Source organism: Balaenoptera musculus, chromosome X, assembly GCF_009873245.2.
Source record: "Balaenoptera musculus isolate JJ_BM4_2016_0621 chromosome X, mBalMus1.pri.v3, whole genome shotgun sequence".
NCBI lineage: Eukaryota > Metazoa > Chordata > Mammalia > Artiodactyla > Balaenopteridae > Balaenoptera > Balaenoptera musculus.
This window is the reverse complement of record NC_045806.1, coordinates 44,967,358-44,992,316: the sequence shown is the minus strand read 5'-3', so window position 1 is coordinate 44,992,316 and position 24,959 is coordinate 44,967,358. Positions and strand designations below refer to the sequence as shown.

At 48.2% G+C, this 24,959-nt stretch overlaps 3 long non-coding RNA genes across 4 annotated transcripts; 2 read left to right on the top strand and 1 right to left on the bottom strand.

The window, feature by feature from the left end:
• Window positions 1-741: 741 nt before the first annotated feature.
• LOC118888998 lies at window positions 742-5,706 on the top strand. The gene is made up of 2 exons (XR_005018397.1): window positions 742-1,014; window positions 5,027-5,706. It is a non-coding gene; the product is annotated as an uncharacterized LOC118888998 (long non-coding RNA).
• A 1,718-nt stretch (window positions 5,707-7,424) lies between these two features.
• Window positions 7,425-18,962, bottom strand: LOC118889244. 2 transcript variants are annotated; one of them, XR_005018446.1, is made up of 5 exons: window positions 18,380-18,962; window positions 17,872-18,082; window positions 12,844-13,109; window positions 9,904-10,103; window positions 7,425-8,126 (listed from the first exon to the last, which is right to left on the bottom strand). It is a non-coding gene; the product is annotated as an uncharacterized LOC118889244 (long non-coding RNA). The 2 variants fall into 2 exon arrangements; XR_005018447.1 differs by lacking the exon at window positions 9,904-10,103.
• Window positions 18,963-20,538: 1,576 nt separating this feature from the next.
• Window positions 20,539-22,530, top strand: LOC118888859. Its single transcript, XR_005018376.1, has 3 exons — window positions 20,539-20,593; window positions 20,969-21,150; window positions 22,250-22,530. It is a non-coding gene; the product is annotated as an uncharacterized LOC118888859 (long non-coding RNA).
• The last annotated feature ends 2,429 nt before the right edge of the window (window positions 22,531-24,959 follow it).

The following is a 24,959-nucleotide window of genomic DNA, read 5'->3' as shown; positions in this document are numbered from 1 at the left end:
TAGTCGTGTCACATCACGACCCAATTCTCTCACACACTCTCGAGGAAGAATTCCTCTGATGCGTTCAATACAGGAAACGCATTTGCCTTGAAAACACTTCAATTATTTTGTCTCATTTTGTGAGGTGGGACATGAGGTGGGGAGGGAGGTGATGCCAAGGAAACAGACAAACTATTTCTGAACCTGTTGAACACTGATTCTAGCCCAGTTATCCCGGGGGTCGACCAAGGCCCACTGGAAGTTTCAACATCGTCTCTTTTGGCTTAAAAAATGGCAATCCCCAACCAGAGAAAGAGAAATAAGCCATACACAGACTGTCCAACAGGAATTCTGATACTCAAGAGGTAGGGCATCTGCGGAAAGCAACTGTTCTCTCAGAGAGAGCACCGATCCCAACTGGCTAAAGAGAAGGATTCTGGTCCTGTGACACCAACGCACACCTGGTCGGTCCTAGGGAGACGTCTCCCTCTGTCTGCGTGTCTGTCCCTGTCTCCATCCCTCACTCTCGCACCTTCTTTCCCGGGATCAGGTTTCCGCCATCAGGACGCCAGTGCACCGCCTCCCATCCTCAGACCTGGCGGGAAGGCGGGAGTGGCGGGGGTGCGGGCCGCGCCGGGAATAGAAGGGTTAAGACCACCGAGGGGAGGAGTCCTCCGGCGTCCTATAGAGGCTACCCGCCCTCCACGGGAGGAGGAGTCTGCGGGTCTGCGTCTGAAGTCATAGGGATGCGACATTCCCCGCCCCTTATAGAAGTAGGGTCCCCTTAGGCCTTCCCTGGGTTTTAGTGGGCCGGGAGGGAGCCGGGAGTGGCCTGAAGGAGAGTAGGTTCCTCCCCGGGGACGGCGGCAGTAGGGCTGGGGGATTCGGAGAAGAGAAGGCAGTGCCCGCCCCTCCCGGCCGCGCACCGGAGCGCCTCTCCCAGGAGCTTGGAGAGTAGAAGGGGCGATCGCTTCTGGAGTCGCAGGAAGAGTTTCCGGCCGCTGGAGATGACCTCGCAGACGACGCATGGTCGTGGTGGGCTATTGGGGTTGGAAGGGGGGTGGGGGCGGGCTTCTCCCTGACTGCCTGGTAATTTGTGTTGTTGCGTGCCTGCGTGAGAAGCAGCTCCTGTTACTTGATCTTTTTCTTACCTAGTTCTTACCAGTCACACCCCGTGTGATACATCACACTGGGAAAGACAAAACACAAACTAATAAAGAGACTGACTTTATTCTACCAATTGCAATTGGGAGAGCACCCCAGATCTGAAGATCAGACTGTCAGCAGGGTGGTTTTGCACTGTACTTCATTTCATAGAGAGTAGTAGACAAGTTACAGTGGGGACGTTTGCAGGTGGGAAAACCGTTCAGGGGAAGTCTCAGTCAACTGAACAGGAAATGATTATCTTTGTGACTAGCTACTTTCAGGAGGACTGACTTTTAATCTCAGTTACTAGTCATGAGACAAAAAACAAGGAGCTGGAGGGTCTGTATCTGCCCTTTAAGGAAAAGGAGGAAGGTCTGTATTTGGCCTTGTAGCAGGTAAACCCAGGAGTCACCTGAGACTTATGAGAAGCCTTATCTTGAGTCATAAGGGGAAGGGTGGTCCTTTGCAGTAAGCCATTTCGGGAACACAAAAGTCTGCGGAGATTTCTTTACTGTGGCTTTTTTCAGGGCTCAGGTGAAGTTCAACCTTGTCAACACGGTAAACATGAGCCAGGCATCTTTCATGCCTGTCCAAGTAGATAAGTCTATAAGCAGAGAGCTTCCCTTTTTGCCCTGGAAGTAATCGCCGCTCGAACAGCACTGTATAGTTATCAAAAGGTTATATGTTTGTGATCTACATGAAGGAAGCAAAAAGGAGTTATTATCCCAGAGTAGGACCATCATCCTCTTCTTACAGTTGAGGAAACTGAGCCACGGAGAGGTTAAGTAACCTGCCCAAAGTCACAGAAGGAGTAAGTGGTGGGGCCTCGATTCAAATCTAGGTATCTGTGGCTTCATCACCTCCCTGCTAGGCAGCCACACACCGATGGTTTCCAGTTCCACCTATCAGGCTCAATCCTCTCTCCTAAACTACAGACTTCCCTGGTCAACTGACAGGTCCACAGGGAGACTGCACTCAACAAGTGCTAGGCAACTTCTGGGACACTGGAGATGACTTCACAGCGAAGAGAAGTGTTAGACAAACTTGGTCCCAAAGGCCCTGTGCCCACTCCCTGGAGGGAGTGAGGGGCTAGAGGAGGAAGAATTGGAGGGTCTGAAGGGGGGGCTATTTCTCTGAGAGACAGGCTGATGGACTGCCATTCTGCATGCATGTGACAAACACTTGTTACTTTGAATGGATTTATTTTTCTTTTACAGTTGGCAATGCATGGTACATGGTGAAAATACACCAAGCAGATATGTAAAACCAAGCAGATATATGGAGGGAAGATACATTCCCATTGTACCTAGGGAGTACCTGACAGTAAAACAGCGTGCTGCTGTGTAAAAGGAGGACACTCTCATAGACTACATAAATGAAACGCCAGCCCCTGTAGGCCAGCTGTTGTACCGTACTACTGTACTTTTCAAGGCACTGTGCTGTAAGATTAAAAAACGTTTTCTTTAATAAATAAATAAATGAAACAGAAATTAGTCTTTTTCTTAATTATTAGTCTCATTCCCCTATCACTGTTGAGGCATCTTGGGCACAGAGTGGTTAGGTCAGCTCCCCCAAGTCATTCAGGTAATACGTGTTTGAGCCCCAAAGGCAAGGAATACTCAACAAGTCCAAACTGAACCCATCCACAACCCCTCCCCACATAGCTGCACCTCCTCCACTGTTGCCTAACTCAGGGCAAGGCAGCCTTCTCCCCAGCTGCTTAGGCCAGAGATCCTTAAAGCCATCCTTGCCTGCTGCCTCTCAATCATCAAGCCCCACCTTTCTGCCTCCTAAGTCTTTCTAAGTAAGATCCTGACACTTCTCTCCATCGGCACAGTGAGTTCCCTAGTCCACGTCACCCTCATCTCTCTCCCTGACCACCACCAGCAATCCTGATGCTTTCCAACGCTTTGTCTATCCTACTGCCTGAGGAAGCTTTCTTAAGTCCTAACCTGGGCATGACACCCCTGCTCAAAACTCTGCAGGGGCTGCCCGCTGCTCTTAGGATAATGTCCAGCCTCCTGGACTAAGCACAGCAGGCCTTGCCTGCCCCCAAACGCCTGATCTTCACCAGAACCCCTCCTTCTGCTCCAAGCCCCACTTGATATTCCAGCGCACCGAGACCTCTTTCTGTTCATCAGATGGCCGGTGTGCTCACACTCGTCCTCCCTCGCCACCCCTGCTCGCCGCCCCCCCCGGCCCCCACCACCCACAGATTTCACAACCTCACACGTGCAGTTCCCTCCATCTTACATGCCCTCCCTCCCTCCTCATCTATCTGATTCCTTCTTAGGTTCAGCTGTCGGGCTGGGTAGAGCAATTTCCATTTTTCCTGGGGAGTACCTGGATGAAAAGCCACAGTTACCAGATTTGATATTTTTACCGAATGGAAGGTGATGGAGATTTCATTATGAATTCCCCACATGGACACACGTTTTCCTGTGGTTCACAACGAGCTGATTTGAAATGCAATCTGATGGCTGAGTTTTTCTGGGAAAGGCTTCCTTGCTAAGAACAGGATACAGACAGAAAAGCTCTCGCCTTATGTTATACGGGCCCACTGTTGCCTTTGAATATGACCTTTGGAATTTGGCCACAGTTTTGGAAGCATAGAGGGATCCAGGGTGACCACCTGCTTCACAGTGAGGAGGGATAAGCTGAACAATGGGGAAAAAATCTGTCACTTTATAGTATCTGTGACCCAGTAAATTGAACAGGCTTTGAACTGCCCTACCCATGGACTTTGTTTTGATGAGATTTTCACTATAGTTTATAGTCCGAGTTTCTGTTAGGACAGGAGAAAGTATATATATATATATATATATTTTTTTTAATTTATTTATTTATTTTTGACTGTGTTGGGTCTTCGTTTCTGTGCGAGGGCTTTCTCTAGTTGCGGCAAGCGGGGGCCACTCTTCATCGCGGTGCGCGGGCCTCTCACTCTCGCGGCCTCTCTTGTTGTGGAGCACGGGCTCCAGACGCGCAGGCTCAGTAGTTGTGGCTCACGGGCCTAGTTGCTCCGCGGCATGTGGGATCTTCCCGGACCAGGGCTCGAACCCGTGTCCCCTGCATTAGCAGGCAGATTCTCAACCACTGCGCCACCAGGGAAGCCCCAGGAGAAAGTATATTAACGGGTCCTCCCTGTGCAAGGTTTGATTTACTAGTCCCCTGTGGTCATCAGGGAGGCAAGGATCAGCTGCGCGCTCAGTATGGGGACCCTCTTAGGGAATCTGACAGCACCTTCCTGCAACTCCTTAGGTGTCCCCACTGCTGGTTCTGCCTGCTACAGACCCAACTGTGAGGACTGACTTCATTCAGTACAACTCCTCTGAGCAGAGCACACCTAAGTATGAAATGAAGTGTGTGCCTTTGATATGTAAAGACAATTAAAGAGATGGAAATGGCACCAGTTCCACCACCACTACCCCAACCCCCACCCCAGCCAGAGGGTGGAGTAGATGCCCAGAGGTCCCCGGCATGCTTACCTCCACACTGATGTGTCCCTAACACAGGGCGCAGTGTAAAATGGTTCACCCGGAGCCTAGTTACTGAGCTAATAATGGGAGCCAGGCATATGCGGTTTTATTTCCCATAGATCCAGAGAAGTATCAACCCCTGCCTTCCACAGACAAGGAAACAAGCTCAAAGAGGTTAGGTCACTGATACAGTAAAGGCTGGATCTGGGAGTCAAGCCCCAGTTCTGCCCGACTGCAAAGCCCGTCTTCTTTGCGGTCACGACAACCCACTTGGCTTGTGATTCAGGTGCCGAGATGCAGATGTTGTTCCGTGACAGGAAAGTCATGACTGTCCCAGTACCATGTCCACCTGTGAAATGCAGGCACCCAGTAGGGCAAAGCCACCCTGAAAGGTTCTAAGACCCTCTCTGTGTTTGCCTTCGCAGGAGCTGCCTTGCAGCCAAGAAACTGGAGTCCACCGGCACAAAAGGACTGCCTCAGAGCCAACGGCCGGGCAGGACTTCAGCCTCCCCTGTGGGGAGGCACTCTGCCATATCAGAGAGGCTTTGCAATCAACCCTCCCCCAGTTATGTCTCCACCAGTCTCACTCTATTTGTCAGATGTAAGGAACTGAGAGGCAAGCAGAGGCAGAGGAAGTGTTTTTAGTGGCTGCATGACAGCTCTGGAGCTGACCCAGCTGCCATGGTGGTCTGGAGCCAACAGACTGAGAATGGAAATCTGGCTCCACCCGTGTTCATGTCTCTGCTCTTCAGCTTGTGTCTGTCAACTGTGGATGATCCAAGTGCCACCTGAAGAACCTCCCCACCCCGAGAAGTGTGTCCTGACCAAACACCCACACACCACACACCCCCGCACACTATGGCAGGGGTCAGAGGCTCTCTTCTGTGTTCCTAGGGTTCTATGATTTAAATCCTGCCATGGCTTTTCTCACACAACAGGGGGCAGTCATCTGCTTGCAGGTTGCAGCCTCCATCATCCCTGCATCCCCAAAACTGACCCCAGTAGCGGAGACCTAGTGTCTGGTCGGTGCTTCGAACTTGTTTCCTCAATGAATGAAGGACCTCGACTCAATGTACTTGGTCAATAAAGGGTAGCTCTTCCTGGACCAGTTATTTCTGTGTTAAAACTGACACAGGAGAATGGAGTAAACAGGGCATATCTCGAGTCAGATTCTCTTCCCTTTGGTGGGGGGAGGAGCATTGCATCTTTCATACGATCCCTAATTCCGGAAACTCCTAATCAAAGAGGCTGCAACGTTCATTACACACGTGTGGGTCACTCTGTTGCCCCATCAGCCACAGTTCTGGCCTCACAGCGGAACCTGGGTCAAGATCCTTAGAGCACCGAATGTTCACTGAATGTCTCCCAAGTACCAAGTGGCTGGTGCCCAGTGTAGGCCCCGCAACTACGCGTCCAATCGATGGACTGTTGAATGAACGCAGGCTGCTAGTGGAGTCTGTGACGCTGTGCCCAGAGCACAGGTGTCCATGGAGTCAGGGACATGAGCACAGTTAGGAAGGGCATGTCAAGTCCAGGTGAGGCCATCAGCCTCACTCGGAGCTGCCCCTCACGCGGTCCTCCTAGTTCCTTGCTTGCTCCACCTCGACTCTCTCTGCTGTTCCCCCACGTCCTGCCTCTCACTCCTTCTAAGGCCTGGCACAGGCTTGTCATTCAGTATCTGTGATCCCTCCTTGTCCTTGTCAGTCAGCTGACTGAGCAGATACCCAGCTGACCAATTTATGTATCCCCAGCCATCCAGCACAGTGCCTTGACCACAGTTGGAGCTTGGTGAACGATTCAATGAATAGTCACTGTCACACACACACACCACACACACACACACACACACACACACACACACACACACGCACACACACGCACACACAGTTACCATCAGACTTATCCAGGTCAGTGCACAGTGCCTGGGCAGCCACCCTGACCTGGATTAGGACATAAGGAGCACTGGTAGTTTTGCTAGAGGGCAACTTTGAGCTTCCCTCAGGTGCCACAGCACCACTCTCAGCAGGGCTAAGAAGCTGTCTGTGTCTGTTAGGGGTAAAGACTGAGACTTCCTGCCTTCACACACTCAGCGCCCCCTGGTTAGGGTTGATGGCGGTTCCTCAGGACGCTCATCACTAAAGTGCCGTGACGCCCTCCCAGAGCTCAGACCAGGAAGCCTTCTCCCAACAATAATGGAGTACCCTACCCTGTTACAGAAATGGGAATTATAGCTGTTTACCCCTCTTAATGTGGTTTCTCCCCTTTGCATTCACGTCCACATTTCTTCCCTGAGTCACCCAATCCAACTCTCCTAATTCCCAACGGGTTACTGCACCAAGCTGCACCTGCATCTCACTTGCTGTGCACAGCTCTATCTGGGAGGGTCGGATCTACCTACTGAGCTATGTATTTTCTGTCTCCCTTCCCTTCTGAATCTGGAGGCTCCCAGGCATCAAGAAAAGTGCTCCAGTTGGCCCACAAAAGGGGCGGTGCTGCAGGGGAGGCTGCGACTCTCATCCACAGCCTGGGTCAAAGCAGGACTGCGTTATAAGCGCCACACGCTGCCCCACTGCGCCACGGAAGCCAAAAGAGCAAAGGTCTAAGAAGTCCTAGTACAGACACTTATGTGGATAGAACACCAGCCTCTTCCTAGGGACCTGTGAGCTGTTGTTTGGTTTGGGCTTATATCGTCCATGGCCTTTTTCACAACGCTTGCAGACTTAGCTAACCTTCCATCAGGACCTCTCTGCTCCCCCCAACCCCCCCCCCACCCCCACCACTGTACCAAAGATCATACTCCTCACTTAAGTGTGCTGACTGGGTTTTCACTTTGCAAGGATACCAAAACAATTTTTTTTAATCCTGAAACGTCAAGATACCTAAGAGAACAGGTCTTCAGAAAAACTATTTTAAAATTATAATAGAAAAACTGGCTATGTAACAATGAAGATACAGCACATTAAAAGGTTATTTGGGCATTATCTAGAATTTCACACTCAAGAGAAAAACACTTAATACGTGGTCTACTGCCTTCCAGTTCTTTTTCTCTGCAGTTTTAAAAATTAGGACATGGGGGGAGGTAATGTCTTCATACTTTTCTATCTGTTGTTCTGTTTATCATTATAGTATGGTTATGCTACTTCCCGTAATGATGAGGATGAGGATGCTGATACTGACGTCGGTAGGAGCAAACACATGTATAGAGCTTGATATGGACCAGGAACTGTTCTCTGTGACGTGTGCATATTGACACGACACCCCGTGGTCTTTCATGCACTTTGGAGACATCATGTTCAATCCATACACAGATCCCTGGTAATCTGATTCATGCCGATGGACATGCTCACTTGCCTTTTGATCCAGAGGACGCTGGGCACTGCAGTGTATTCCAGATTCGGGGGTCAGATACCACACCTCTCTGTTTCTTTCAGGCCTGGGTAGCAATCTGACTCAGCTCTTGCCGGCCAGGTGACTTTGGGCAAGGTCCTTCACCCGTTAACCTCTATGTGTCTCAAGCTTCCTCATCTGCAAAAAGGGACGATAACGTTAAAAATGCTTACCTCATAATGTTGCTGTGAGTACTCAGAGACCTTATTATACTTATACACATAGAGAGCTAAACACGGTCCAGAAGGGTGAGCTTTTATTCTTGTGTCTCTTCACTTCGGTTTCTGCTTGTAGCCATATCCCTCTCTCCCTGCCCCCATGCTTTCTCCTCCCCCACTGCTGCTGCACTCTCTCTCCCCCTTGCCCCCTCCCTCAGACTCTCTATCCAAAAACACTGTTTACCATCTCCTCAGGATGTAACTCAGAAAATATTCATACCATCACCCTTTGGTTAAAAAAACGTGAATATTAGTGGAAGAAATAAGAAACACCATAAAACCGGCAATGTGAAAACTTCACAAGAAATAAAGTCCTACTGATGAAAGTTTGAGTATTAATACTTTTGTATCTTCATCAGATTCAGATATTCAGAATTTGATACAGGAGAATTAGACTTGATAAAAATAATGGCCCCCCAGAAGGGCTATATGATGAGGTTCTTGGGCCTTTAAATTTCCCTCTGGAATGCTTTTGAAAATGTATATACGCGTGTTCTACAATCGTCCAGCGATCACTTACTTTCCCGTCATTATACAAATCATACGAAGAGGTCATTAGACTTCTAATTTCCTAGAGAATAGGCACTAAACTTTTCCATACGAGCGCCTGATGAAACCCCAGCATTGCATTTAGGCTTCACAATATCCCCATAAGGAGAGTTAAATACTCATCATGCTAAAAAAAAAATATACCCACACCCATGCCCCATACATTCAGTTCTTGAGTCCCTGAGGGGCTGAAGTGATAGTGCAAAGTCCATGTGGTGAGTCAAAGGTGGTCTTGACATTGTCTCTCTGGAACACTCTCCAGGGAAATGTGGGAACGGTAACAATATTAACAACAGTAATGGCAACAGCTAGAATTCACCAGGAACTTGTCACATGCCGAGCACTGTCCTGACAACTTCCCATGTCTTAACACGGTCAGTGCTCTAAACTGCCCCAAGAAGTAGTTACATTTACTCCTAACTAGTGTTTCCACGTTACTAATGGAAGAATTGAGGCACAGAGACGCTAAGTAGCCTGCTCAGGGTCACCCAGCATAAGGGCTGGAGCCACAGGTCTGTGGAGGCATTGTGGAAAACTCAGTGTGTTCTGTATTTACTCAGTCAAGGGCAAGATCCGATATGGCTACTGCAAAATATGTAGAAAAGCAGCTAACACATAACACAAATTGACCTTACAGCATGGAGCTGCACACTAAATAGAAATCTGGTTTCTTCAGAAATCTTTTAGATGGAGGCTTGACAGGATTGGAATCAGGATGTTTTGTGGAAACAATGATCTGAGAGCCTCCTTAGAACAGCAGACAGCATGTCAGCCTCCTAGCCTGAAGGTCTTGGGTTTGTGCATCAGAGAAGGCAGCAAACCTCTGTCACCTCCACACGCTCCCGATGGAGAGAGAAACCTGGCAGTAGGGAAAATAAGACCGTTCCTCTGCTCTGGTAGTGCCCAGACAAGTTGTCCATGTCAGTCAGAACTGAGGAATTATGAAAAAACAAACAAACAAAAAGTGCAGATTCCATGATCCGCACTCAGTGAATCTCATTTAGTGTGGCTACAACGGTGCCCTAGAATCTTTGATTTTTCACTCTGCCTGGGAAACTCTCAGGAACGTTATTAAACTCCTTTGGTAGCGAGACTGTCTCCAATGTACTGACTCTTCCCAGGACAAACACACAGTTGGGAAGACCAACCTGAGAGCACAGGAGACAGAAGGCAAAGGACACAGCGTGAGAGTCAAACCAAGGGCAGGGCAGTGGATCTTCTGAGAAGACATCACCACCCCACTGGCCTGTCTCTCTGAGGCTTCAGTTTATCTCAGATCCATTCTCTTCATGGCCAGTGGGTGGAGGTGGTGAGAGGAGATGACCTTTGAGATCCCACATGGCCTGGGCTTTTCTCGGGGGCCATGGGACACAGACAATATGAGGTTATATGACCTATTCTCCCCACCTCCAGTCAGCCTCTGCTTCTCTCTTGCACCCTCACCCCCTCCATGCCACACAAGCCCAGAGCAACCAGAATTTAGGAAAAATGTCTTCCCTTCACCCATCAGACACCTGCCCCTGACCTGAGGAGATCTTCTCCCCTCTTCTCCTCTCAGCTCTCCTCCTCTGACCTCATCTGCCGTGCCAAAGCAGACAGCCTTCCCTAGTAGCTTAAAGTCCTCGCCTGGCCCGTGACTCTGGTGACCTAGCCTGGAGAGGGCTCGTCCTCTCTGAGAAGGACCCCAGACCTGGGAGCCAAGAGCCATGACGACCACAGAACCATCCTAAACATTGATGCCTACGGCAGTGATTGACCTTGGAAACGAAGCCTTACCTCACACCCCATCTGTCCCTGAACCGTTATCTTGTCACAGAAAGCAAGACAGACGAGGAAGGTGCCTGGAATCCTTCCTGGGGAGTCCTGTGTCCTACTCCATGCTGCCATGCTATTTCCCCAGACCAGACCCTGACATGGACCATAACATTCCTATCCTTTGGATGTGAATAAGAGGTCTGGGGATACCTTCATAAAATCCTATTCTTGTGGTTGATAACCAGTATGTTATGTGGTTTACTACCACAGTGATGCATCTGGTAAGTAAGTGGAAGCTGACACGAAGTTTCAGAGGGTAGGCTTGGGTGTTGAAATGATTGGGAGGAGCTACCAGCATCTGTGGGCTGAGGGTTACAGGGAGGCAAACACTTTCTAGCAGAGAGTTAAATAAAGTGGATTTTCCATAATTGTAATTTCCCTGTGAATTAAGGGAAGCTTAAATGTTGCTTTCTCTGGAAACTTACAAAGAATCCTTGAGTGTTTTAGAGAACACATACTGAAGGCCATCCTGTTACTGGCTTTGAGCTTGACGCAACACACCAGTATCGCTTGATAGCTGAGGTTGCACACGCCTAGAGGAATGAGGGGAATCCAACTGTGCTGACTAGACGGATCTTCAGGATATGCTGTCAATGGACGGGAAAAATTACGTGGGAAATGTTCATAGTGTGATCTGCCATGAGTTGCTGAACAAAGCCAGATAAGCCCATTGTCTTTGAGGCACTGAGGTCTTGTTTCCATGTCTGTCTCCCTCACCAGACTTTTAACTCCTTCTCAGAAGGCTGGAAACACACCCCGTTCATCCTGGTGTCCTCGGGGCAGAGGACCTGACACACGGTAGAAAGTCAGTCCACACTTGTGGAGCTGACGTAACGGGTGAAGGACTGGACCCAGTGTCTTAATGACGAGAGAGAAGGATGTCAGTCTGCAGAGGGAGGGAGGGGAATGCCACAGGTCTTAGGACCCAGGCAGCACAGTGACACCAGCCTACACTGCAGTACTGACGTCAGTTACATCCCTTAGGGTTCCAGGACTCAGCCATTTAAATACAGATGTCATTAACCATGAAGGTCTAACTTAGAAAGCCAGGAACCTTACGGCTTAGTTTTTTGTATGAACCTTTTCTAGCTGAGGCACCTGAGGCACCAATTCAGGCACAGCATACTCTGGTCACTACTCGTCCAGGCTGAGGCCGTGTAGGGATATTCAGGGCTCACACACAAGGAGGGTAATTCCGAGGCATACATGTATCCCTAGAAACAAAGGGTTCACGACTGCTAGGTTGCCCCGAGCAGGACATACATCAGGCAGGCAGGACAGCTCCCTGGGGCCCCAGTGTGGCCTCCCACCCAGGAACCTGCCCCCCTAGGACTCCCTGTCCAGTTTGAATAATCCATCGGAGGGAGGTCTTAGTTTCAGAGGCACTGCCTGGAGGCAGCCCGTTCCAAACAGTTCTGTCTGTCCAGGACCCCAGCGCATCCTCTTTCCAAGGGTGAGTGACACCTGGAGGTGCTCTGCATGCAACGTCCAGGGGCTGGGGCCACTCCCGCGGTCCCACAGTCAGAGCTCCCTCAGGTGTGACTGGAGCCTCAGCAGACAGTTTGCATTCAAAGTGCTCACTGGATTGGGATTGACATATATACACTAATATGTATAAAATAGATAACTAATAAGAACCTGCTGTATAAAAAAATAAATAAAATAAAATTCAAAAAAAAAAAAAGTGCTCACAGCAGCTCTGAAGGCTGCACGGGGAGTATTCCTTTAGGAAACACAGAAAATTCCCAGGAACAGTTTGGACAGACAAGATCATTAATGCCCTCGCTCCCTCGCTACGCTTCCCCGTCAGGTGCCAGGGGTGGTGTGTTCTCCATTGTTATACAATCACTGTGTACAATCCTGAAATCAAAACTTTACATTTCTTTCATTATCTCCTAATGTCCCCCAAGCCTTTTGTATGGAAGGGCTGTAGGCAAGAAAGGCAAAAGTACTTTCATAGCAAAACATGTTTTATAATCTAACTGTAAAGACATTATGTTTCGCAACTGGCCAGGACAAAATCCTGAATGTTAAAAAATTTTCAAAATGGGTTGACACAACCTCCTGTCCTTTTGTCTCTCTCACTGATCCCGTGAGGAGGCTGGAAAAGCTCATTCTCTTGCACTGAAGAGTCATATGCCTAACGTCTCGTCTCAGTTGTCTCAAACATCCGGATGCAACAGCCACAACGTACAAAGCCATTTTTAAAATTCCCCCTTTTCCCTCTCTCAGGGACGCTTTACTCACACCCCTAGCAGTAAACTGACACTCACCAGGGTACCGCACAGCGGCCGGGGAGCTCGGGCGCGAGTGCCGGGAGGGGCTGGGGCTGCAGCAGCAGCAGCAGCCGCCAAGTTGAAGAAAAGCCTGCAGAGCTTTTTCCCCTTCTTGCCTCTAGTTTATCTGAAGCTTTCTCCAGCCCAGAACCTGATTGTATTTGCTTTCTTCCGCTTGTAGGAGAGAGCAAGTCAAACTTTCAACATTTTTTGGCCGACCCAGAGTCCACCTTTTGTAAGGTTCGCATCCTTTTGCCCCAGGCCTGGAGGAAATAACAAACACCAAAGTCAGGAGCTGCCTGCACTCTCCCCGCCCCACCCCACCCCCAACATCGGGCAGCACAGCAGAAGCAGCCGAGGATGCAGTGCGCTAACTCTCCTGGATCTGGATCTTTTGTTTTCAAATTCTGTAAGTAACACCTATCACAACAGTCAGTGGCTCAGCTGCTGTTTCATAGCACGGGTACATCCACAGTCACCAAGCACAAAAGGATCGTCATCCCTACTGCTTCATCCTCCCTTTACTCAAACAAGGCTTTCACCGTATTTCAGCGAGTCACAGTCTCGCTAGTGAATCCACAGCTGCCACCACTGTTTCAGATGCCCCAAGACCACCCTTGCTTTTGATGAGTTCCTAGGAGGACTCCAAGGACCTAGCACATAGTCATCCTCATGGCTAAGATTTACTGCAGCAAAAGGATACAAAGCCAAATCATCCAGGGGGAGAGGTGCACTGGGCAACATCCGGAGGAAACCAGCGCAAGCTTCCAAGAGTCCTTTCCTAGTAGAATCACGCAATTTGTCCCTCCGGCAACGGATCATGACAACGCGTGTGAAATGCTGTCCACCAGGGAAGCTCCTGAGAAACCCGGGGCCTAGCACATATCAAGATTTCAGGTTCCCAGGAGGAAAGCAGGTGTTTAGCATAAAACATACTGTTTGGACAGATGGAGGAGTAACCTACACTTCTGAAGGAGGCAACGGTGGGAAACCTCTTGAAATCCAAGTTCTCAGATGCGACGTGAGGGCCCACAAGCCAGCCCTTCTAAGGATTATAGTCCCAGGCCTGCTATGTTAACTCTATTCTGCACAGTACTCAAGAGCAAAGCTTCAAAATACATGACCAAGTCAGAACTGGAAGAACTGAAACAAACAAATCTACAAGAACAGCTGGAGAGTTCAACAATCTCAGTAATACACAGAACGGAGAGAAAGCAAATTAGAATGCATGGGTGAACCGAATGTTCTCACAGGTATAGAACCCTCCACATAACAACAGCCGAATATACCACATTCTTTTCAAGTGCATACGGAAGTTTCACCAAGGTAGACTATATCCTGGGTTATAAAACAAATATGACCAATTGCAAGATAATTGCAATCATACAAAGAATGTTATCTGACCAAAAGAGAGAAACCCGCAATAAGTAAGCCAAAGTTAGGAGGAAAATCTCCAAACACAATGAAATTAAATCACATACTTCTAAGTAATCCATGGACCAAAGAGCAAGGATCAAGGAACGTTACAAATTAATTTAAACAAAATGAAAATGAAAAAACAACCTACCAAAATCTGCAGGATGCAGGTACAGCAGTGCTTAGCCGTAAATGTACAGCATCAAATGCTTGTATTAGAAAGAAAAAAGAACCCAAATCAATAATGAAAGCTTCCACCTTAAGAAACTAGAAAAAGAAAATCCAAATAAATTCAAAGCAAGCAAATAAGGGAAATAGAGATTGGAACAGTTATCAGAAAAATAATAGAGTTAATCAACGAAACCCAAAGCTGGTTCTTTCAAAAGGTCAATACAAATGAATAAACTTCTACCCAGACAGACAAAAAAAAAAAAAAAAAAAAGCAAGATAACTGAAGACACAACTTACCAACATCAGGAATGAAACAGGTTACAGATCCCACAGAAATTAAAAGGAGTCTATGAATAATTCTACATAACTACTTTTGGCAATTTAGGCGAAATGGAACACACTATCAAAGCTCAGCCGAAAAGAAACAGATCACCTATTTTTAAAATCGAGTCTGTAGTTGAAAAACTTACAGAAAAGGCATCTCCAGGGCCAGATGGTATCCCTGGAAAATCCTACCAAACATTTAAGAAGTAATAACAGCAATTCTACGCAATCTCTTCAAGGAAACAGAAGAGAGGGAACACTTGTTGAATTATTTTTTCAGATTAGCATTACCCTGATACCAAAGTCAAACAAAGACAGTAGTAGCAAATCAAATTCAATATATAAAAAGAATAATACACCATGACCAAGTGACGTTTATCCCCGAACTGCAAAGCTGGTGCAGCATTAAAAAAATCAATCAATCAAGCCACCATAGTAGCATACCAAAGATAAAGAACCACATGATCGTTACCTGTTGACGCAGAAAAAGTATCTGACAAAATTCAACAGTCGTTCATGATGAAAAACATTCAGCTAACCAGAAGGAGAAGGGAGCTTTCTTAACCTGATACGGAGCATCTACAAAAATACCTGCCCCTCCATCCTACTTGATGGAGAAAGACTAAACGCTTTCTCCCTAAGATCAGGAACCAGGCCAGGAGGATAGCCAGTCTTACTCCTGCTATAAGTCAACATTGTACTGGAAGTCCTAGCCACTCCAGTAAGAAAAGAAAAAGGAATAAATGGTTTAGAGATTGGGAAGGAGGAAATCAAACTGCTCCCACCCACTGATGACATGATTATCTACCTAGAAAATCCCATGAAATCTATTAACAAAAACTCCTATAACTAAGAAGGGAGTTTAACAATGTCGCAGGATACAAGCTCAACACAAAAAAAAATCAGGCATATTTGCCTGTACTAGCAATGAACAATTAGGAAATTTAAAAAAAAAAAAGACTTGTGCATACCATTTATAATAGCTTCCCCCAAAACCTAGCGAAACATAAGCAGGATCTGTATGCTCAAAACTACAAAATGCTGAGGAAAGAAATATAAGAAGACCTAACAAAATGGAGACACATACTGCGTTCATGTGTTGAGAAATTCAATATAATTAGGATGTCAATAGTCCCCAAATAGATCCATCAATTTCATACAATTCCAATCACAAATCCAGGCAAGGATTTTTTTGTACATATAGACTAACTGATGGTAAAATTTCTGGGGTAAGGCAAAGGAACTAGAATAGCCAAATAATTTTGAAAAACAAAGTTGGAGGACTAACACCGACGTTACAATTTACAATGCAGCTTCAACCAAGATATGTAAGCAACTAAGTGGCTATGGAGGGGATGAATGGACATAGAAAATGTGGTGACATATACAACGGAATATTATTCAGCCACAGAAACGAAGAAAATCCTGCCTTTCGCAACAACATGAATGAACCTGGAAGGCTTTATGCTAAGTGAAGTAAGTGAAAGAGAGAAAGACATATTGTATGTTCTACTTATATGTAGAATCTAAAAAAGTCAAACTCACAGAAACAGAGTTTAGAATGGTGGTTGCCAGGGGCTGGGGGAAATGTTGGTCAAACGGTACAAACTTCCAGCTATAAGATGAATAAGTTATGGGGATCTAATGTACAGCACGCTGAGTATAATGAACAAAACTGTATCATATATTGAAAGCTAAGAGGGTAGATCTGAAATGTTATCACCACAATTTTTAAAAAGGTAATTCTGTGAGGGGATAGAGTGCTAACTAACCTTATTGTGGTAATCGTTTTACCCTATCTACGTGTATCAAATCATCACACTGTGCACCTTACACTTACATGCTATATGTCAATAATACCTCAAAGAAGCTGGAAAAGATAAAAGAGTCCCCAGTTTTTCCAGTGGGAGAGCCCTCCAGCTATATTCTGTGTCCCCCTGACATCTCCCCACCATTCTTTAACTTTCCCTTATTACTGACATGACAAGTTGAGCCTGGCTCATTAATCCTATCTCTCCTCAGCCTGGGAACCCATCATTTAGTGGAGAATGGTATTCAGAAGCTAGGATCTAGCGGTAGGTGTACTTATTGTCATTGGGATGTTGCTGTTTTCAGGAAGTTTGGAATATATGTGTGAACACAATCACACACACACACACACACACACACACATATATTTCCATATTTCTATATCAGTCTATCCACATATGCACACATATCTATTGAAAACCAGGAGTTCTCACGGAGACCTTTAGTTCCAGTAGAACTCCTCAGAAGTTGTTCCAGTTTACCTCCTTTCCATATTGGAAATTCCCTCTTCCAAAAGTGACAGACGTGGCTCCCACCATCCTTATATATTCACTGAGTTGACAAATCCCAATGCATATAAGCCATCCCTCCTCCACAAAGAGGTCCTCCCCACGTGCTATGCTGAACCATCCCCTGCCCTTGACTTCCACACCTCACTCAAGCCTGAATCCCTGAGCCAGTTAGCCTCCTCCCCACAGAACCCCCAGGGACATCCTCCTTACCGCCTTGGGCTCTGACCTCCCAAATTGGGATGCCCCTACGCGCATATACTTGCCTTGCCCAGCAACACCTAATGGCTTTAGGACTGAACTGCTCAGGCACAAAAGAGAAGAGCAGGGAAGGGAAAGAAAGGGTAGGGACAGGGGAAAAGTGAATATATCTTAGTACAATCAGTTAATCAAGGTGAACTGGGCCAAATCCAAGCAATATGATGAAGCCAGTGGGTTTTTTTCTCACTGTCCTCCAGCTTCCCCTTCCTGCCTCTCTCCTTTGCCCCAGTTCCTTTCTCATTCTTAAGTCCTGCCCTCCATCAAGAGTAGCAATGTTATGAGGGGCATGATTCCCACATTATAACTGATCTCCGCTGGTTGGCTGACATTCAGTGTGGATGGTGTCCTCCCCGCAGCTCTTACACTCAAGCCCTCTGTCTCTCATGATGGACTAGAAGGTTTCACCCCTCTTCAGTAATTTCAGGTGTAAGCAGGAGAGAAGGTGCAGGGCACATCTTGGAGCCTCGGGTCCTTCATCTGTGAAATGGGGATGACCACAGATTGTGGGACAAACACAGAGAGCAGCACCGGACACCTTTCAATGAGTGCGACGTGCCAAACCCAGTGCAACACAGGACTCCTTGATATCCAGGAGCACGCCAAGTAAACGGCCCTGCCAGGACCGTGGCACCTGCTGTTCCTTCTGCCTGGAATGCTCTTCCTTCAGGTAATCCCATGGCGTGCTCCCTCACTTCCTCCAGGTCTCTGCTCATTCGTCATCCTTCAGGGAGACTTTCCCTGATTACCTTGAATAAAATAATAACATCATCTCCACATACCCTTTCCCCTGATCCAGCCCTATCTTTCTTCATACATAGCACCTGCCACCCTTGATGTATTTATTGACCAACTCCATGAAATGAGAGACTTTGTCAGTTTTGTCCTGTCACAAACTCCTCGAATAGTACTCAGGTACATGGCAGGTGCTCAGAAAACATTTTCTGAACCATAGCTGGGAGCCAGGCCCTTTACACACACTGCTAACATGCACAGGTACCCTCCAAGGTGGGCACTGGCCCCATTTTATTAATTATGATACGTACTGAGACTCCAGGAGACAAGTGACACCCTCAAAAACACACCATCAGCACGTCGGGTTCCAGGCTTCGGAATCATATCTGCCGGGTTTCCAACTCCCTCAGTTCCTGGACAGAGACCTCACAGCCAAAATGGTAAGAGATTTTACTACTGACACACAGACCCCAAACAGCTCAGATACTTTACACCTTTAGACAAACCCCTTCCTAAAGCAGCTCAGAGGCATCACACCTTGGGACCCAGAATCACAACAGTTCAGAGGCCTCACACTCTGGGGTTCAGACTTCTACATTAGGGTCTAACACCCAGTGACTCTAATGCCCAAAAGCTCAGAAAATGCACACCCAGGTCTACAAGGACACAAAGCCCTACAGACTTTGTACCATGGCTCACAAAATCCACTCAGATAAAATATCCCATTCACCAAAATCTCCCCAAAATGCTCAGAGACGTCAAATGTACTCAAACAGCACCTGGCATGTCAGACGTAGCGATACACATCTCCAAACTGCATGACACATGTTACTTCCCAGGGAGAGACACCAAAAAAGTTTAGTGACCTCTCCTTGGGCTTAATTATATGAATCTGCGCGACTGACCCTGCGGTACCACACGCCCCAGACTGAGTGAAGGCTAAACAAGACTGTAAGAGCTCGCGGAAAGACACCACCATCGTCACCCTGCACAGCCAGCGACTGCGCCGAACCTCGCCACCGACCCGGGCAGCTAATCAGCCCCTTACGGATAGCCAGTCTTGGAGTAGTCAAACTCGGAGAAAAATGTAGACTCTGAAAATGCCCGCGCGCACACACGCACACGCACACGCACACGCACACCTTTCACCCTGAGCGCCAACTCGGCGACCACTGTGCCTGTCCCAGACAGACAGCCAATGGGAACTGGGCAGGTGAGGAGGGCGGGGCAGGAATAGCGGGATTTCCGGCGCCGCTTGACGCCCCGGAAGAGTTTATTCCGGCAATCTCGCGGCGACCAATCACCGCCCAGAACGCCTTCTCGATTTCGACCCCGCCCCCCACACGCATCCCGGAGCCAATCTCTGGCTCCGTTGCTGTCCCCACCTGGATGTGACCATGCAGAAACGAAGGGGTGAACCTGGAGTAGATAGAGAAGAAGGCTGCAGGCTGAGACCCGGTGTCCAATCGGCCTCGAATGTGCCGGGAAGATGGAGCCGTTACAATGGGGATGGACCCAGCGGCGCCCTGAGTGCCTCCGCTGGGACCCATGGTTGATGCCCGACGCGGTGTAAGGGGACCCTCAGTGTTGTCACAGCGCTCAGTGGATTATTCCAGAACGGACGCCCCCTCCCCAATGGTTCCTTCCCGACTCGAAGGTCTTCCCTCTGCCCCTCAGTGGTACGTTCCACGACAGAACCGTTTCATCTCGCGCGCCCCTTGGTGGTGGGATCGGGGAACAAAGGATGTAGATGCCCGCGGACCATTGCTGGCCGGTTCCCAAAGGGAGGGAGGGCACAGTTAGGATGAAACCCTCGCAATTCTCTGGAGTCTTGGATCTGGGAAAAAGTCTTCGTACGTGGAAAGTTACCTCCCTGCAGTGACACCACTATAACAGGGAGCATTACAAGAAGTTTTCTCTGTGCTGGGCCTTGTGATTGCTTGTGCCTCCCTGGGTAATACAGAATAGGCCTAGTGGGGCAAGCCAGCCACAGCCCCCCAACGGGCAGGAGGGATAAAGCTCCAGACTGGGATCAGAAGGCCTGGTGAGGGGCAGGCCTCTGTCCTTGACTGTAATCGGTGGAAAGGACAACCGTGCCGTCGGTTCCGTTAGGAAAGGGGACATCTCCCAGGGGTCCCAAAGACACTGACTACATGAGATAAAGACCATGGGCTCTGTCACCATTCTGTTACCCCGTACATGTACCCTAGCGGAATCCTCGCCCTTTCTAGCTATGCCTGTCGGGACAGCCAGTTCTGGAGTAGTACAACTCAGAAAAATGTACATTCTGAAAATGCCCGCGCGCACACGAACACGCTCTCGCCCTGAACTCCAACTCGGCTACCACCTTGCGCGGGGAGGGGGAGGGGGAGGGAATAGCGGGATTTCCGGCTCCGCTTTCCGTACCGGAAGAGCTTATTCCGGCAATCTCGCGGCGACCAATCACCGCCCAGAACGCTTTCCGGCCCCCGCAATCCCGGAGCCAATCCCTCGCCCCGTTGCCATCTCCACCTGAATGTGACCAGGTAGAAACGAAGGGGTGAACCGGACACCCCCAGGAGGTGATACGCAGGGCGGTGGGGGGGGGTGCTGTCTCTCACTTCAGTCCTATCCTCCCACTTTATTCTGTGGGTCTAATGTGAATGTGAAACTTTAGCATGCATCGCAGTCACCTGGAGGGCTTGTTAAAACACTGATTGCTGCCCCCCATCCCCGAGTTTCTAATTCAGTGGGTCCTTGGTGGGGCCCGAGAATTTGCATTTGTAACCAGGCTCAGCGTCCCTCCTACACAACTAAGTGGTGGACTCTAGTATTCCTACCTCCCTCCACCACGTTATTTGTGAACTGTTCCTTCCCTTCTCTCCCCCCCTCCTTACCCCCCAACACATCCAAACGTACAGTCTCATCGCCAGACCCTGAAGATCTTGAAGGGAGCAAAGGTCTAAGCATCCTGTTCACTGCAGCAGAGCGTCTGCCCCAAGAATGATGTGAGGAGCCCATAAACAAGCTTTACTTCTCCTGCACCACCGATGGACAGCATCGTGGCAGCATGTACCAAAGTGAAAAATCCTTACAATGCTAGGTCGGTGAGGGTAGAGACTTTTTTTTTGTCTAGTACGGCCAGTCTCCCCAGTGCCCAGCACATAGTAGGCGCTCAGTGGATGATTGGTGAATGACTGAGTTTTGACCCAGCAGCTCCACTTTAAAACTGTATAATCAACATACACATTCACAGAGTTGTGTGTAGAAGGAAGGTAGTAGCAAACAATTGTGTAAAACCTCTTTATGTCCATTAAGAGTCGATGATGGTTGGATTGTAAACAAACGGTGAGGGGTTCATGTTATACCATGGAGCACACACTGGCCATGGAACAGCATGAGGGGACCAGTGTGTACTGATCAGAGGGATCTTCTTCAGGACATGCTGTTAATATTAGGTGGGAGGGGAAGCAAATGGGAGATGCTCATAGTGGGGCCTGCTCTGTGTGTGTGTGTGTGTGTGTGTGTGTGTGTGTGTGTGTGTGTGTGGTTTAAATACAGGGAAATATTTTTGAAAGGAACAAGGAAGCACCTATAAGTAGCCCCACTGTTTGGCCCAGGAAGTAGAGAATGTGGAGGAATGTGATGACCTGTGTAGTCCATGTACTGATGTACTAATGGAATCTTTCACAGCAGCCACTTATTCACGTATTATTTGAATAACTCTGTCTAAAGCAAAGTCATGTGGTGAAAGCAATACCTGTACCACAGAGCATTTGTGTGTGAGGGTATCTGGAGGGTCTCCAGCAACAGGGTTCTCAAACTTACATGCCCCAGGGCCAGGCAGTTATTGTGCATTAGGGAACGCAGCTCATGTGAGGGTAGGGAAGGGCAGCACATGGGTATGGTAAATGTTCCCTGCCAACCTGCTTCCGGTGTGGGTACAATAGAGAAGATGGGGCTGACACAGACCCCAGACCCTCACAACAACCTCCTCAGCATCATAAATAGTGGTAATTGTCAGGATAGCAACAGTTGTTACATCTTTACACTGATGTAAACTCCTTGGGAGCATCCCTCAACCTCTTCATCACAGGACACACACACGTCAGATGAGTAAGATAACCGATCCTCTGAACACAGCATTCAAGGACTAATTAAGACTGACTTAGGAATTGGTTCTGCCCATGTTGAATTAACAGGTTTGGATTATCCTCCCACTTTAAGTAACTAAAAATTTGCAAGTGATGGTCTTCAGATGCACTACAACAGGCATGCAGGATGCTGATACCTGAGAGAAGGGGGAAAATGAGGTGAGCACTACAGTTTCCCCCAGCTTACTTCCTGGAGAGGATTTCCAGGCATCAGTGCAGGGAGCGGGATCCCAGACAGAGGCCAGCGTGTGGGTACGATAGAGAAGATTGGGCTGGCGCAGACCCCAGACCCTCACCCTGTCTGAGGGGGCATCCACAATGCTGCTATCGCCTACTATCTTTGTGCAGGAATGAGACCCCTGCATGGGCAGGGCTTGTGATTTTCCCAGAGAAGCTGGAGGTCTGGGTTCTTGTCATATTCTGCTTTTTTTTTTTAAATGATAGAAATTAAAGTGAAAAAAATTGTGGTTCAATCTATCTCTGTGTAAGTCATGTAGAACAATATGTCTGGGAGCAGGATTGAGTCTGAGCGCTCCTTTTTGGAGCCCTTTCAGAAGACAGCAGGAGCTCAGGAAATGGTTTGTGAAGTAATGAATGAGTGAATGAATGAACGAACAAATTCAGGAGTTAACATTAACATCCAGAAGGGTCCTTGTTCTCAGCCAGTGATGTTCCCTCTGATTCCCATACAGTCCTCTTTCTCCTCCGTTCCTAGGGTCCTCAGTCGACACTGCAATCCTCCGCATCGGTAGGCATCATCACTGCCCTTCAACCCCTTCGTCCACTCGGTGTATCTTCCCAGTACTCACTGCCCACAGCAGCCCACTCTGATTCCTTCTTCCACTTTTCAGCCCCAGCAGAGCCCCATCTGGAATAGATGTCTCCACGGCCTAGCCCGAACACTGGCACTGGTTCTGGCATTGGGTTCTGACATTTCCCTGAGTGTTGATCTCAGCTTGTCCTCTTCATATCAGCTGTGTGACTGGTTCATTCCCTTTCTCTCCCTGTTCCTCCGTCTTCTCCACTGTGAAATAGTATCAATCCTCACAAGCTTTTACGAAGTGTAAATGAGATGATCCCAATAAGAGTTTTCGCAGGGCCTGGCACAGAATAAATGTGAGATAAATATTAGCCAGTATTGTTAATGTTTTTGTCATTATTATTGTTTCCAGAGATGCTCTATTTTAACCATCAGTTATCTCCTTCTAACATCCTTGGGAGGTGGTTATTATTATTAATCACTATTTTACAGATGAGTAAACTGATGTACTGTGCATCAGCTCACTAACTTACTCAAGCTCACCAGAGGGGGAAACACCATACTCATACCCAGGTCTGTCTGGTCACAGAGCTCCTGCCCATTACCCCTGTCTGTGCCTTATTCCACATCAATATCAGTGACAGCAGTAGCCACTGATATCAGAAAGACAGTCAAAGCCAATCAAGACCGCACCTGCATAATCCCGGAAAGAAATGTGGTCCCCACCACATGAATTGGAAAGACCAGATATTCGGAGTACTCTCAGTCTCCGTGACCACTCCTCTCTGTGCATGTCCTGTGGGCTGGAGAATCCATCCTGTGGGTCTTGTCCTCCAGAGACCTCTTAGTCACCTGCAGGATCATGTCCAATGCTGAACCCACCTCTCCCTGTTGCTGGGCAAGGCATTCTGAGGCCCCACGTTCTAGGAACCCTCTGCCCCTTGCCCCAGCTGACCCTTCACAACCTCCTTCCTGGCACTCCCTCCTTTGAGTGGCTGCAACAGGCCACATTCACCCCTGATTCTGCTAATAGACCAATGGGCAAGGAGACTGAGGTATCAAAGAGTTAGACAGCTTGCCCAGGGTCTCTCCACTAGTTCATGGCAAAGCCTGGATTCACACACTGCACTCTCTGACTCTGTGTCCTGACATAAAACAACATTCTCTTCTGCCTCTAGTATAGCAGGTGCTCTTTAAATCGTGCTCAGCTGCCACATGCTTTACACATGATGCCTTCTCATCATCATCAACAGTGGTAATTGTCAGGATAGCAACAGCAGTTACATCTTTACACTGACAGAACCTCAGGAGTTTCCCTCAACCTCTTCATCACAGCACGCACACACGTCATATGAGGAAGATAACTGATCCTCTGAACAGAGCATTCAAGGGCTAATTAAGACTGAACTAGGAATTGGTTTTGGCCATGATGGAGTAACAGGGTCTGGATTTATCCTCCCACTTTAAATAACTAAAAAATTGGAAGTGACAGTTTTCGGATGTGGTACAACAGGCATGCAGGATGTTGATACCTGAGAGATGGGGAAAAATGAGGTGAGCACTACAATTTCCCCCAGCTTACTTCCTGGAGAGGCTTTCCAGGCTTCGGTTCAGAAAGAGGGAACCCAGACAGGGGCCAGCATTCTATCAGAGCTGAGGAAACAGAGTTCAGCACTCAGGGAGGCCAAGGCATCTAGAATTCCTAGAGCACAGGACCAGATAAAAGGGAGTTGCATGGAGGGGGAGGACTGCAGCGAGAGAGAGAGAGAGAAAGAGAGCGCTCTCTGGAGATCTGCACAGGGTTCCCTGGGTGTCTCCTGCTGAATTCTGATCAGCACGTGTGTGTGAAGAAACTACCTATGGCTGGGAAAAGAACCACCAAAAAGGAGTGGGCGGAACAACCCCAGAGATCACAGAGGGATGGAAATAGCTCATCTTTGCCTACCAGAGGGAAGAAAAGTCTCATATTATGTAGATATGTATTATGTAGATTACTTA